The sequence below is a fragment of the Lissotriton helveticus genome, chromosome 11, assembly GCF_964261635.1.
Source record: "Lissotriton helveticus chromosome 11, aLisHel1.1, whole genome shotgun sequence".
In the NCBI taxonomy this organism is placed as follows: Eukaryota; Metazoa; Chordata; class Amphibia; order Caudata; family Salamandridae; genus Lissotriton; species Lissotriton helveticus.
Window position 1 is genome coordinate 321,062,847 of NC_136072.1, and position 14,679 is coordinate 321,077,525.

The 14,679-nt window shown below is 43.1% G+C and overlaps 1 protein-coding gene across 1 annotated transcript in view; it reads left to right on the forward strand.

Annotated features, from left to right (window-relative positions):
• KIF1A (kinesin family member 1A) overlaps window positions 1-14,679 on the forward strand; it is a 2,072,061-nt gene that overhangs the window by 1,412,882 nt on the left and 644,500 nt on the right. The window lies entirely within an intron of this gene.

Genomic DNA, 14,679 nt, shown 5'->3' on the forward strand with positions numbered 1-14,679 from the left:
CCACCACAGCTGGATCAAAGGCTCAAAAGATGCTTGGATCTATGCCCTCAACACCACCCACCCCATCTCCTCAAACAGCCTTGACCAGAACTTTCAGAAACTTCAACTATTGGATCGCCAAATGCGTTGCTTCCATAAGCAACAACACCCACAGAAGTTCCACCAAGCAGACTAGCTGGTACACCGAAGACCTCAGAACACTAAACAACACTGGAAATAACTGGAAAGGAGAAGGCGTGCCAGCAAGGACACGACCAACAAAACTACCTTAAAGACAATCCTCAACCTCTACCACAGTCTGTTGAGAGAATCAGAGAAAAAAGCCTTAGCCTCACTCATGGAGTCAAGCTCCAATAAAAGCAAAGAACTCTTCAACTTCGCCAAAGACTTTCCCAACCCCTCAGCTCCAACAAACAACATTACCCCCTCCAAGGCAGTCAACAACAACCTTGTGAAATTCTTACACGACAACATCAGCAACATCTACAGGAACTTCAAACCTCAGCCATAGGCCACCAACGTCTTCAAGCAAAGCAACACCCCCGCTACCACCACAGACAATAGACTATTCAACGCCTGCCTTGCAAAGGTTACACAGTCTGGCAATGTATCTGGTTCACAATCATTGCTTTATTCTGGTGTCAATTTACGGAGAAGTTGTAGGATTAGAAGAGTTCCAAGCAAACTTGTGACTAATTACTGTTTGTTTTTGCATATTTTTCTTTTTTTGTTTGTTTTGTTTTCTTATTGTTTATTAAGGTGGAGATATGGGGTATTACTGAATATGGTATTTTCTGTGTACTCCTCTTGCATTATTTATGGTATGGAATGTTGGGATTGTTATGTCCCTCTACTTAGTATTATACTGGGCTAGAATGTATGGGAGCAGTGGTTTAGAACATCAGCTTCAGTTGGTGCTGATCCACTGGGCCCATTTGATCTGCTTACCTGTTACTGGAATAAAGCTTCCTGAACTATCCTTCCTGTGGTGGACTACATCCTTACATGTCACTTTCACTGGACACTGGTGCCAATGATTTAGATGACAATCAACCTCATTTTGTATCGATTTACCTCAGTTGGTGTGACCGCTTGGCCTTGTGCGAGTGTGTTGAATGCACTCAGGTAGCATTCAGTCAGCCATTTTGTCTTCACGCTGTGATGCACTTACTTTTCTCTTTGCCTTGCAAGTCATCACAAAATGGTTAGCTTTTCCAAAGCTGATGCATTTACCTTTGTGTGGAAATGATAGTTCACGTCTGTAACACTTTTTCTTTTTATTTGGAGACATTACTTTGTTTCCCTAAGCTTTGTACTCTGGCTTACTTTTCATGCTCATGACTGACACACTTTAGGCGCCTCCGGCCTCCATGTCAGTCGCTTGATGATCAGCATGCTCTTCAGTGTGAGCAGCCACTGGATTAAACTTGACATTCAAGGCTGTTTTGATTTGATCGTACGTCATATAATCTCCTTGTGGTATCTTTTCTATGGCTTCAATCATTCCTTCACCAGCTATGTTCCTCGGATACTTTATAATATTTTTTATTGTCTTTTTCATCTATTGCATCTATAACATTTTCAAAAGTCTCTATCCATGCAGTCCACCTATTGCCAATATCAAATGTTAATTGCGGTTTTAAGAATGCAGTCGCCATATACTTATTGGTGGACAGTATTGGCTTCTCAGGCTCTTCTTGTGGAACTTGTTTAATCAAAGCTTCTCTAGTGCTTTGTGACGTGCTGGCTTCAGGGTCAGTCTTAATAACTTTTCGAGCTTGGACCTCTTCCTGGCTCTGCATTGGAGCTCTTTATTCAATGGTACTCTAGGGAGTTGTTCAGAGCCCCTATGCAGCAGCTTTGGTGGTTGTCGCACAGCTGTTGTCGCAACCCCGACCCTCCTTCTGGGGCCCCTTTGCAGCACGTTGTAACACAATGATTCATTAAGGGTTTCCGTAAATAGATAAACCTTCTATACTTCTAGTCCATGAAAGCAGATAATGTTATGATATTGGTTGGCTTTGTGCTTAAATGTTTCTTCACAAACACTGGGTTAATCTGTTTCATAGCATAGGAATTTCAGTTTAATCTTTACTGAACTATTGCTGTGAACTGCTCTCATAACCTGGTTGCATCTGCCTTTAGGGTTCCTACTCCATATAGCGTATGCCATTAATTTTCGTAATGGCACAGTACCATTTATTGGCGTTTGTTTCATTTAGTTCCTGGCCACCGACATGTAGACTTTCAATGCGCTTTCTTTATCTTCAAGCTTTTTAACAGGCTGGTGTTGCGCTGGAAACTCTCTGGAAGAGCGCTTTCAGTGTACAGGCTTTGTATTCCCTATGTCGTCACCAGTTGTAGCGTCCTACCAACCCAGGTACCCGCTAATAACTACACCACACACATAGAGTCATTCTTCATGTCTTTATTCTGCTGCATGTAATATAGAACTCCACATTCTAAGCCTGTGTCAAATCATCCCTCCAACGCTTACCTCAAAGGCCTACAGAGTACAGTGGGAACCAAAAGAGTTCCAGCGTTCCTTATTTACAAAACACTAGAATATGTTGGCGCTGTTTGTCTTATTTAGAGATGAATACAACAGTTGTTTAATAATTCGATATACATTAGAAATGACAAATGCCTTCCACTCAGAGTGAGTTTTCTGTGCAGCTTCAAAGGTTGAGATTCACCATTAGGAACTACTCTGAAAACTAACTCCACACTATAGCCATCGACTGAATATGACTGTGGTATACAAGTTGGAAATTTAAAGATGTAGAAAAACACTTGAACTCTGAAGAAACTATGTGGACTAGTGTGTTAGTTACTTGTGAAAATATGCATAATCAAGTTTGAAAGTAGGTCGGAAAACTACTGAAAATAATTGATTTAGTGTGTAATCCGGTCTGGAGCTTTATCTTCTTTAGACTGATGACTGCAGTAGGTGAGAAAGAAAAATCCAAAGTGCAACTGAAGGCTCACCCCTCCTACATATAGTGTCCCTTTGCTAAGTCAATAAAACAGAGACTAGCAGCTTCAAATTTAAGTTGAAAAGGGGAGCATTCTATTAAGTCAGTATGATTTGGTGTTGGATGTCATGCAACTCCAAAATATTACATCTAGAGGCATGTTTACTTTCCTCTCTTACATCCCGACAAATAAATTGGATTTAAGCACATGTGGAACCCCTGGCACACACAGTTCAGAAACTATTAAAAAAGTGGGCTCAACCCAGGCATACCAAAGTTGTGAGTTTCGTCTTAAGAAATCACACAGAAAGTTCCCTTTACAATATAATTGTGCATTGGATATGACCATGGTGGACAAGTTGGACATTTGAAGATGTGGTAACATCACTTTAACCTTGAGAAAACTATATGGAATAGTGCATAAATAACCCATGAAAACACACAATAAAGTCTGAAAATATGCCCGTAAACAACTGCAAACCACTAAAAATCATTTAATATGTAAACAACTCAAGAGATTTAAATTCTTATTGTCTGCGATGACTAGAGTAGGTGATAAGGATGAATCCAAACTGAAACTGAAGTCGGTGGCCCATGCTTCCAAGCATAGCTGTCTGAAAACTCATAATCATTCACTTATACAGAGCGTTTAACTCATAATCAGCACAAGTTTTAAGTTGGGATAGTGCATATTCTACAAAGATAGCATGGTTTGGAGTTGGATGTTGGTCAGCTCTGAATTATTCTATCTAGACAGATATTTACTTTCCTCTCTTACATACTGAGAACGAAATTGGAGCTGACTGCGCCTGGAACTCTTTGCAAACATCCTTCATAAAGAGGCAAAAAGGCTCCTGCTATTATGTCTACTAAAGTGCTGAGATTCAGCTTTAAGAATTGGAGTTAATTCTTTATTTTTTTTATTTATTGGAGTTTTATATAGCGCAAACTAGACCCGAGACATCAGGTATCAGAGCGCTTTACATGAGAACCAGTTTTGTTACAGATGAACCCATTAGCCCGCAATCACATGATGTTGAGCGTAATTGCCGAGACTCAAACCCGGTTCCCCCGGTCTGAGGTCGATTGCTCTAGCCGCAAGGCTACATCCTCTCACCTAGAATTTTTACTTTGCTTGTCCACTCACTCTGACTAAGGTATACAAATACTAAATCTGGAGTTTAACCTCTTTACTGCTAGAGTTTTCCCCCAGCTTGTTGCAAAGTCCTTCTTTGGACGTTAGGGGTAGCTCAAATTTAAACCTTCATACCATTTTTCCACAAAAGCTATGCATGCCAAAATTGCATCCTGTTTTCCACATCCTCGGGTTACACTCCCCAAACATTTACTTGAAACAGATTTTTTTCACATTTCTGTGAGGGAATGTTTCAGAATCTATGAGGATCACCAATTTCCTACAACCCACCAATCCATCCCACATGCCTGCCAATTAAAATGGTACCCCCCTTGCACCATGGTGCAAGTGTGTCTCCGTTGCAGGCAGGATTGTTTTTGTACAGGAAGGGACAACTTCCTGCACAAACTCAAGACCAAGAACGCGCTTTTCTCTTTCTAAGTGTGCTGCACAATGCAGCACACATGGAAAAAGGAAAGAAATAGGAGATATACAAATATTTCCCCTTGTTACACCTGCTCTGGAGAGGCGTAAGGTTTTGGCGCTGCCGCAGGTTTACATGATTAAGAAGCCCGTTTTTGCTTTGTTGTCCTGCTGCACTGCAAGTGGGGAGGGGGCACTAGGACCAGCTCCAGCCTCCAACACGGTCCCTCCCACATCATCGGAAAGGGCCTGGAGGGGCTTTAAATTCATTTGTGGGCTCCCGCAGCACGGGAAGCCCATTTTTAGTTTGTTGTCCTGCTGCACTGCAAGTGGGGAGAGGGTCACTAGGACCAGCTCCAGCCTCCAACGCGGTTCTGCCATCGTCATCGGAAAGCGCCTGAAGGATGCTTCAAATTCACTCGCGGGCTCCAGCAGTGTGAGGGCATGCCCGGGCCGCACCCGTGCGAAGCTCGGGACAAGGGCAGGCCCGTCTGCACCTGTCCGAAACTGCATGAGGATGGGCCGGGCCACCCCTCTTGGGTGTTAAAATATCTTGCCTCCAACGGAAAACAGGTGAGTGGCTCGGAAAAGGAGTTGTCCTGAGTTGCTCTGCACGCCCCTCTTTATTCTGGCCATTTACATCACATCTAACCTATGCCTGAGAGACATGCTGACTTATTGACTGTTTCCTTATAGTCTGCATCCAGTAAAGACTAAGGGCCAGATGTAGGTAATTTCCATTTACCGATTCATAAATACCGACTCATACCGAATCGGTATTCCTGAATCGGTAAATGGTATGTAGGAAAAAAATCGGTAAAAGTTACCGATTCGTTATGACTCGGTAACCAAAATCGGTAATTATCGATTCAGAAGATTCCGAATCGGCTTTTTCCGAATCGGTGAAACCCAAGCATCCCTATGGGCCACATGGCCCATAGGAATGAATGGGATTCACCGATTCGGAAAAAGCCGATTCGGAATTTACCGAATCGGAATTCACCGATTCGGTAATTACCGAATCAGGAGTTTGAAACACGCCATGTGAGCCTGCCAACCAATCAGGGACAGCCTACACACCCCACAACCAAGGCCCTGTGAATCCAACCAATGAGAGTGAAGCACCCCACCCCAGTACCTGGGAGTGGCCACACCCATGCAGGTGGAAACCAACAGAACAAACAATTCTTCAGAGAGAGGAGCAGAGCATCCACAGGCAAGCAGAGTGAAAGAATGGAGTCACAGGAAGGACAAAAGGATGGTGGTGAGAGGAAAAGGAAGCTGAAGACTATTTAATTAAGAACCACACACAGACAAACAACAACATTGACCCTATGTCAATTTGATTCCACAGAAGAGTCGTCACGCAGTTCAGCACCGCCGAGGGAGGAGAGGGCAGCACCATCTAAAAGAGGGGAGAAAGAAAAGAGGAAAAGGTTTCACAGCGCAGGGGAAGGAGGGAACGATCCCACCCATGAGCCATCATCTCCAAACCCACCCACTACACCTGTCCCAATGTCCCCTCTGTTGTTTGGAAGTCCTGACATCACAGACACACCCAGTGCAATGTCCAGAGGGTCCATGCCGGGAGGGGAAAGTAGCCATGAGGAGCCCCCACAGAGGATCCTGCAGACCTCTGAATCAGAGGAAGATGTCCCCCCAAAGAGTGCACCAGTGGGTGACAGGCCAAGACCAACTATTGCTGCAGGCGCAGCGCGCACCAGTGTCCTTGGCAGGAGGGCACGTGAGGGTGGGGAGGGCCAGAAAGGGGAGAGCGTGTTCTGTGGCCTAGAGGGCACGATGGTGAAAGTACAACGCCAGCAGGCCAAATCACTGCAAGCCATGCATAGGCAGGTTTGCTGTTTGATCACCAAAATGTCCAACATGGACAAGGGCATAGGCCAAATGGCATGTAGCCTGGAGGTGATTGCACAAGGAATCACAGACATCTCAACCTACATGGGAGTCCTCTCCGACAAGTTGGACCGGGATGATCTCCAGCGTGCCAGGGAACGACATGACATGCGCCAACAGACAAAGGCCGTGAATAGGTTTGCAACCAATACAGCACTCCTCTGCAGACGCTCCATTTCAATGCAGGAAGCAATAGAGCACTGCTGCACGGACTTAAGACTGGGCATGGGTAGAGTGACCTCTGCGATGGAGCAGATGTTGAACTCCAACACAGGCAATGCTGGTGACACGGGTGTGGAGGAGACTGAGGGGTCAACCAGCAGGAGTGGCTCCAGTACACCTGTACCGGAGGTGCGCCGGAGCGGCAGGCACAGCCATGCGGAGTCAGGCACCAGCAGGGTAACTGAAGGACAGGCACCAAAATCCCGCAATGTAGTGCGAGGACGCAAGCACTGACCTATGCGGGAGACAGACTCAACTGCACACAGTGACTGAAACTGAGAATGTGCAGCCAGTGACATTGACGTACATTTATCGATCCACTTCAGATGTGACTATGGTGAGGTAGTGCAGATTAAACTACTCATGTCATGAAGTATACCTGTGTATGTGTCATACTTTACCTAGAAATATTGTTGTGGTATTTCTGTCCGTCTCAATCTACCATCTAGTGCGGCAGGTCCTGTTGCCTGGGGCCCTGCATGTTCTTGGTCGTCATCTATGTTCTCATGATGTGTCAACTCCACCTCTGTGCCTTCCTTGGTAGCAAGATTGTGCAAAATGGCACAGGTGACTATTATTTTGCAACACAGGATGGGGGTGTACTGTCGCGCACCTCCACTTTTGTGGAGGCAACGGAATCTGCTCTTCAAGAGTCCAAAGGTTCTCTCCACTATGTTACGGGTGGACCTGTGTGCCACATTGTATCGCCTTTCTGCTCTGTTGGTTGGGTTGAGGTACGGTGTCAGCACAAAGGAACGCAGGGCATATGCACTGTCACCTGGAAGAGAAGGAGAGGAACATGAGTTACATTCACATTTCACATTTAGATGAGATCCATTTCAGGGTGTGTACAACATTTTTACCTAGCAGATATCCATCTCCAAAATCTCCATTCAGTAGCCGGGTGTATATTCCGCTGTTCTGGAATATGTAGGAGTCGTGTGTGCTGCCAGGGAATTTGGCAACTATGTCGGTGATGATGTTCCCTGCATTGCATATCACCTGCACGTTGATGGAGTGCGTCGACTTACGGTTTCTGTATATGTGTTCGGTGGCTGCAGGTGGGCATAGGGGAATGTGGGTGCCATCAATGCAGCCTATCACATGCGGGAAGTGTGCCAGTCCATAGAAGTCTGTTTTAGTTTTGGCAAGTTCCGCAGGTGTGTCAGGGAACTGTATGTAATGTCCCATTCTCTGAGTCATGACATCCAGGAATTTCCTGAAAAAAACGGGACAGACAGCTCTGGGATACACCTCCTACTGCAGCTATCACACTCTGGTAGCTCCCAGAGGAAAGCAGGTATATGCTACACAGCACCTGGACATGGAGAGGGATGGCGTGGGCCCTGGGTGTCGGATGATCCAGGTATGGGTGGAGGTCCCTTATTAGGTCCATGATGGTCCTGGGGTGCAGCCTGTACCTCTGGAGTATCTCAGGCTCAGTCAATTGGAACAGAGATATCCTCTGCCTGTATACCTGCTCCTCCCTTTGCCATACCCTCAGACCTGCAGCCTGTAGCCTTCGCCTCCTCGCAATCACATAGAGTGCCGTCATTTTGCCAACACTGTTGCATTTTGGGCCCTTTTTTATAGCATGCACATGGTTACCACCTGCTTTCAGTCCATGGTAAATACCGACTCTTAAATACCGAATTTCGATGAATTTGGTATTTTTCGCCTTTCCTACATCTCGATGGACATGTTTTCCGATTTCTTATTTACGGAATCGGTGAATAAGGACTCGGTAATTATCGTATCGGTAAATTACGATTCGGTAATTATGTACTCGGTAAATACCGAGTCGGTAATTTACCGATTCATATTTACCGATTCGGTCTTTTTTTGTCACCTACATCTCGTTCTCGCTATACCGGTCGGTAACGGCCGAAAATACCGATTTCCGGCCGTTACCGACCGGTAAAGGGCTACCTACATCTGGCCCTAAACTTCTAATTTATATGTGGTGAAGTTGATGTCTTTTATAAAAACGACGATATGGCCTTTTGCTGTTGTGCCCTAAGAAGTTTTTAGGCTAAGGACTTTTCTAAAGCTCTGCTGCTGTATATTTATTTGTGAAGCTAGAAACGGAGTAAAAGTGTTCTTTTGGGTGGAAAAATAGGCAAAAGAAAGTTAATGGAAGTTCCACAGGAGAAAGCGCGACCAAAAACATCAAATGCCATCACTACGTATTTAACTAACACAGTGGGATTAATTGAAATTGGAATAAGTAATGTGGAAGAACGGTTAGCAGCCACTAAACAGACAGTGAATAGAGTGGCACAAAAAGGAGTGACACAACCTAGGGAAGTTACCTGCTCAGATGCCTCTAAGACGGGGAAGGAATGTCCCCAGCCTGAGGAACAACCATGTGTCTCTCATAAATCCCTAGAGCTATTAGACTTATCTAGCTCACAAAGCAAAAGCCCGCCACTGACTAAGAAAAGTAAACGACCAGGGGATATGATTAAGGTATCCCCTGGAAGCTATGCAATATGTGATAGTGCCCTTGGGAAGAAAAAAATACCAAAAAAGAAACGGTTGGCTAAAGGAAAAGAAGTGAACAATTTTTGCAGCCTTCAATTTCTTCTCAATAAACTATATGCTAAACTGGAGAAAGTAGAGCTGAGAGTTAAAGGGGAGCTTGCCGAAATTAAAGATAGATTGAAAGCATTGGAAAATATTCCTAAACATACATAGAGGGCACTAACAGAGGAAAATGTCAGGAGGATATGGTTGTTGATGGCCAAATATTGGATAAGCTGCGTACTGAGGAAACAAACCATCCAAGATTTAATAAATCTCCTGCACCACTAGAACACAGTATAGAGCCCACACTGAATAAACTAGCTATGAATGAGATTAAAAGCCCCCACATTAACGGAGCCAGGAGCCATACAAGGAGTCAAACACTAGACAGATTACATCTTCCTCCAGATGTAACTCCATATATTATAATTATAAAAGGTGCACCCAAGCTAGCTCCCCAAGTTAGAGAATCTTGGACTGAACTTTGAAATAAAGTGGTACATTGGATGGCGGGTTTTAATTTACACATCAACCTCCTTTGCAAGGAAATTATAATGGTGAGGCGTGTGAACTGGGTGGGACCTACAGTAAAAAAAGGTACAGGGGATTGCATAACTGTTAATTTTCGACATCCAGAGATGGTAAGCTTTATGCTCAGCAAGATTCAATCCAGAAAACAGCACATGACCAATTGGGATGAGCAAGTGATTGCTGTACCACTAGGCTTTTTCCATAAATCCCCCACCTCTATTGGCAACCCACTTACTGATAGAAGAACACACTTGACATCTACATCTAGTATGGTACCTTTGGTAAATTGTTCCAACTGATGTGCACCTCTATCAGATCTAGCTGAACAAGATTGACATGTTGATCTAGGGGAGAGAGTAACAATCCATGGTGCCAAATTACCCATAGGAATATAAATGTCGATCAAGTAAAAATAGTCCTTGATAGGATGACCCAAATAATGATTAGGGGCCTTGTGTAGGTAGCTTAATACCGGTCGGTAATGGCTGAAAATCGGTAAATTTGCCGTTACCGACCGGTATTTAGCTTTTTCTAATGTAGGTGGCTAGATTTAAGGATTCGGTAATTTACCGATTCTGTAATTTAAAGATCGGTAAATTACCGAATCCTTAAAATACCAAAGCGGTAAATTACCGAATCCTTAAATCCTATGTCGGGAGCACTCAAGTGACTGCATTTTTGATTCAAGGATTCGTTATTTACCACCAACTACAAGTTGGTGGTAAGTATCGAAAACCTTTAAAAAAGCAATTTTGTGCTTTTTCAAAAGTGCCATGTTGCAGACATACGTGCCCTTAGGGCATGTATGTGCGCCACATGTGCACACATGCACGATTCAGGGGTGCAACAGGGTGTCAATGTGACACCCTGCCACCCTTGAATATGCTCCCCCTATTACCGATTCGTTATTTACCGAATCGGTAATAGTGAATGGCTTCCCATTCATTCCTATGGGCCTCCAGGAATGAATGTGAAGGTATTCCTTATTACCGATTCAGTAAATACCGAATCGGTAATAACAAATTTTACTGAATCGGTAAAAATTACCGATTTTTTACCTATATGCTATTTACCGATTCTTAAATACTGAATCGGTAAAATTCGGTATTTAGGAATCGGTAAATAGAAATTACCTACATCTGGCCCTAGGTCCTGGAACATCGCTGGCATCAGGAAGAAGCTAAATGATAAAGAATGGCTGGAAAGTAATAAACATCTCCAAGTGTTATGTCTCCAGGAGACCTGGCATACTCATGCCATATATTGACGGTTTTGTTACTATCGCAACACCAGCGATACCGTCAGCCTATGGACGAGCAAAAGGTGGGTTTGGCAATCTTTATTTCAACTACAGCACCTATAAAAATTAAAAAGTTGTATAATGGCTCCCCCTTTTTTAAATAGCCTTATTGATAATGGGGAAGAACCCCCCATTTGTAGTGGTTAATTTATATAATAATATTTTTAATGCTACCCGCTATAAAGCTTTGAAGGAATTAGAAATAGAACTGGCCACTTTTACAAAGGTGTTAGATCCTGAATATATATGTATTTGGATGGGGGATTTCAACATTAGTAAATGCTCTCTCTCTGGAACGAATTCATGTGGTTTCTCAGATATTACTGGGAACAATTTACAACACTTTCCACATGATTGCTATGGGAAAGCTCTAAATGAAGTCCTCTGTAAGTACAGCCTGGAGTTACTGGCTCCAAGGTGAGAAGATGGAGCAATTGTTTACGCTACCTTCCACGGCAGTGGAAATGCATCATGTATTGATCACATGATGGTGTCCAGTGCCGGCCTTGCATCCTGTGGCTTGCTAACTACAGAGTTTAGCAGATTTAGCGATCATGCCTCACTGACCTTGAACATATATGTAACCATCATCGAGCCTATGGATAAGTTAATGCTGCCAAATGTAATGGCACCCGGGAAAAATACTGTTACCATCAAATGGACGGGAATTGACGAGGATATAATGTTAAAAAGGGTCGTAAATGACAATATGGAAAGCTTCACTATTTGCACTGATGTTGATTCCTTGCCTGAAGAAATTATAACCCCTCACGAGATAATCATAGCAGCAATATCTAATAACTTAAGAAAGGAAGTAACACTGAGAAAGAGACAGGCAAATGGTTGGTTTAACCATGACAAATGGTTGGTTTAACCATGATTGTACACAGGCATAACAAGACCTGGTTAAAGCCCTACATAAAGTACCGCGAGATAGGGATGCAACTAAGTGACTCAGACTTCTAATTAAACAAGTGGGATTACTTAATGATGTGACTTGATGAAGTTCTTAATCACAGATCATTGCATATTTTTATAAATGTAAATATAATGTTTTAATTGTGTGTACTTTTCTGAATCCAACAAAGATTTGAATAAAGTTTTTATTGAATTGAATTGACCATGATGTACAAGTTGGACATTTGAAGATGTGGTAACAACTATATGGAATAGTGCATAAATAACCCATGACAACACACAATAAAGTCTGAAAATATGCCAGAAAACCACTAAAATAATTTAATATGTAAACACCTCTAGAGATTTAAATTCTTATTATCTCTGTGATGACTAGAGTAGGTGATAAAGCTGAATCCAAACTGAAACTGAAGTCTGTGGCCCATGCTTTCCCAGCATAGCTTTCTGAAAACTCATAATCATACAATCATAGAGTGTTTAACTCATAATCAGCACAAGATTTAAGTTGGGATAGTGCATATTCTACAACGATAGCATAGTTTAGAGTTGGGTGTTGGTCAGCTCCAAATTATTCCATCTAGACAGATCTTCACTTTCCTCTCTTACATAATGAGAACGAAATTGGAGCTGACTGCGCCTGGAACTCTATGCAAATATCCTTCACAAAGAGGCAAAAAGTGTGCTGCCATTATGTCTACTGAAGTGCTGAGATTAAGCTTTACAAATTGGAGTGAATTCTTACTTTGCTTGTCCACTCACTGTGACTAAGGTATACAAGTACTATATCTGAAGAAGTAGAAACAGGAGTTTAACCTCGTTACTGCTAGAGTTTTTCCCCAGCTTGTTGCAAAGTCCTTTTTTTGGATGTTAGGGGTAGCTCAAATTTAAACCTTCATACCCTTTTTCCACAAAAGGTATTCATGCCAAAATTGCATCCATTTTTCCACATCCTGGGGATACACTCCCCAAACGTTAACTTAAAACAGATGTTTCTCACATTTCAGTGAGGAAAAGTTTTAGAATCTATGACGATCACCAATTTCCTACACCCCACCAATCCCACATGTCTGCCAATTAAAACGGTACCCCCCTTGGAGTAGATTACAAAAATGAACATCTGTAAATCTAAAGATGTTGCACTCCAACGCAGGAGAATGTATAAGACTAATGGATTCATATGAAATCTCACCAAAGATATTACAAAGACCGAGGCTGCTAAATTTCACTGAACATGAAGCAGAAGATGAACCAAAGCCAGTTGTTTCTTCTGGAGAGTAATTTCTGAATTCGCTGGGGGGAAAGGAAAGCCTTTTCAAGAGATAAATTGAAGAGGCCTCCAGTGGATTCTTAATGTTGGGTTGACTGAAGCAGATACTTTGTTCAGGTTATGACGCATTAAGGACTTCATGAGAGGACAAGCTTGGAGCTTTGCTCTCTCTGCTTTTTTTACATAAGGGAGCAGAGACTACCCTTTTGTCTACATATAGATGTTCTCTCTCAGGGGATCTCCGTTGATAGTCATAAGCACTTAATAGTCCCGCCCACATACAGGGATCCCGGAGCATTTTTCATAATATGTCTTCTTAACTGCTTATGACTAAGCATGAGCGTAAAATCTGTTCCGCTCGCGGATTTTGCGGATTTTCGGTAAATTCGCAATCCGCAAACTCTCGCGAATTTACCGAAAATCCGCAAATTCGCACGCAGCGGATTTTTTTGCTTGGTGGTACAATATTGCGGCGTGCGGCGTTCACTTACCGTCATTCAGCGTTTGCCGAGTTGTTTTTCTCAATATTTTGCGATTGCTGCGCCATTTTGGATCTTGCTGCGGGATCCCGCGGGAGTTTGGCGACTCATCGCGAGAGTTCGCAATTGCGAACATGTAGATGCGGCGGGCAGCAACAATCTCGCACTCGCGAAATTACAAAATTTGCAATTCTGCACAAGAAATCCACCAGCAAGCAGCATAAACCTTCTAAAAATGATGATTTTTGTCAGAATATCTCCTCAGGTTGACATTTGCCTGCACCTTTTTGGATTTGAGGCCTTTTTGACTTTCTTTGGATCACTTTTGGATTAGAAATCAACTTTCACAAGTAAGTTTGTTTGGGGCATTACAGTTGCTGTTCTGCAGAAAAACGAGTTTTGCTAAACTGAAAGCACTCAGCAGGTGCAAAAGTTCAAACTCATCATTAGTAACCATTCCCTGTAGTGCTTCCTGAGGGGCCCCTCCAGAGTTCAGTTGCCTACTTGCAACTATTCTATGACCCTGCTCTGACCCTCACAGCAGGCTCAGAGAATAGCTACAAGTATACAACAAAGGTCCTGTTAAAAAAATTACACTGCAACAGAAAGCAATTACAGATAAGGAAGCAGGTGCCAGGGATCTTGATCTGGAAGGATTACTTTTTGTGGATGCTGCTGGATATTTGGATTTTTGCAAAACTGAAAGCACTCAGCAGGTGCAAAAGTTCAATCTTATCATTAGTAACCATTCCCTGTAGTGCTTCCTGAGGGCCCCCTTCAGAGTTCAGTTGCCTACTTGCAACTATTCTATCACCCTGCTCTGACCCTCACATCAGGCTCATAGAATAGCTACAAGTAGGCCACAAAAGTCCTGGGAAAAAAAATTGCACTGCAACAGAAAGCAAATTACAGATAAGGAAGCAGGTGCCAGACAGGAAGTTTAAATTCAGTGACACATTAATCAACCCCAAATTAATTCATGTCAGTTG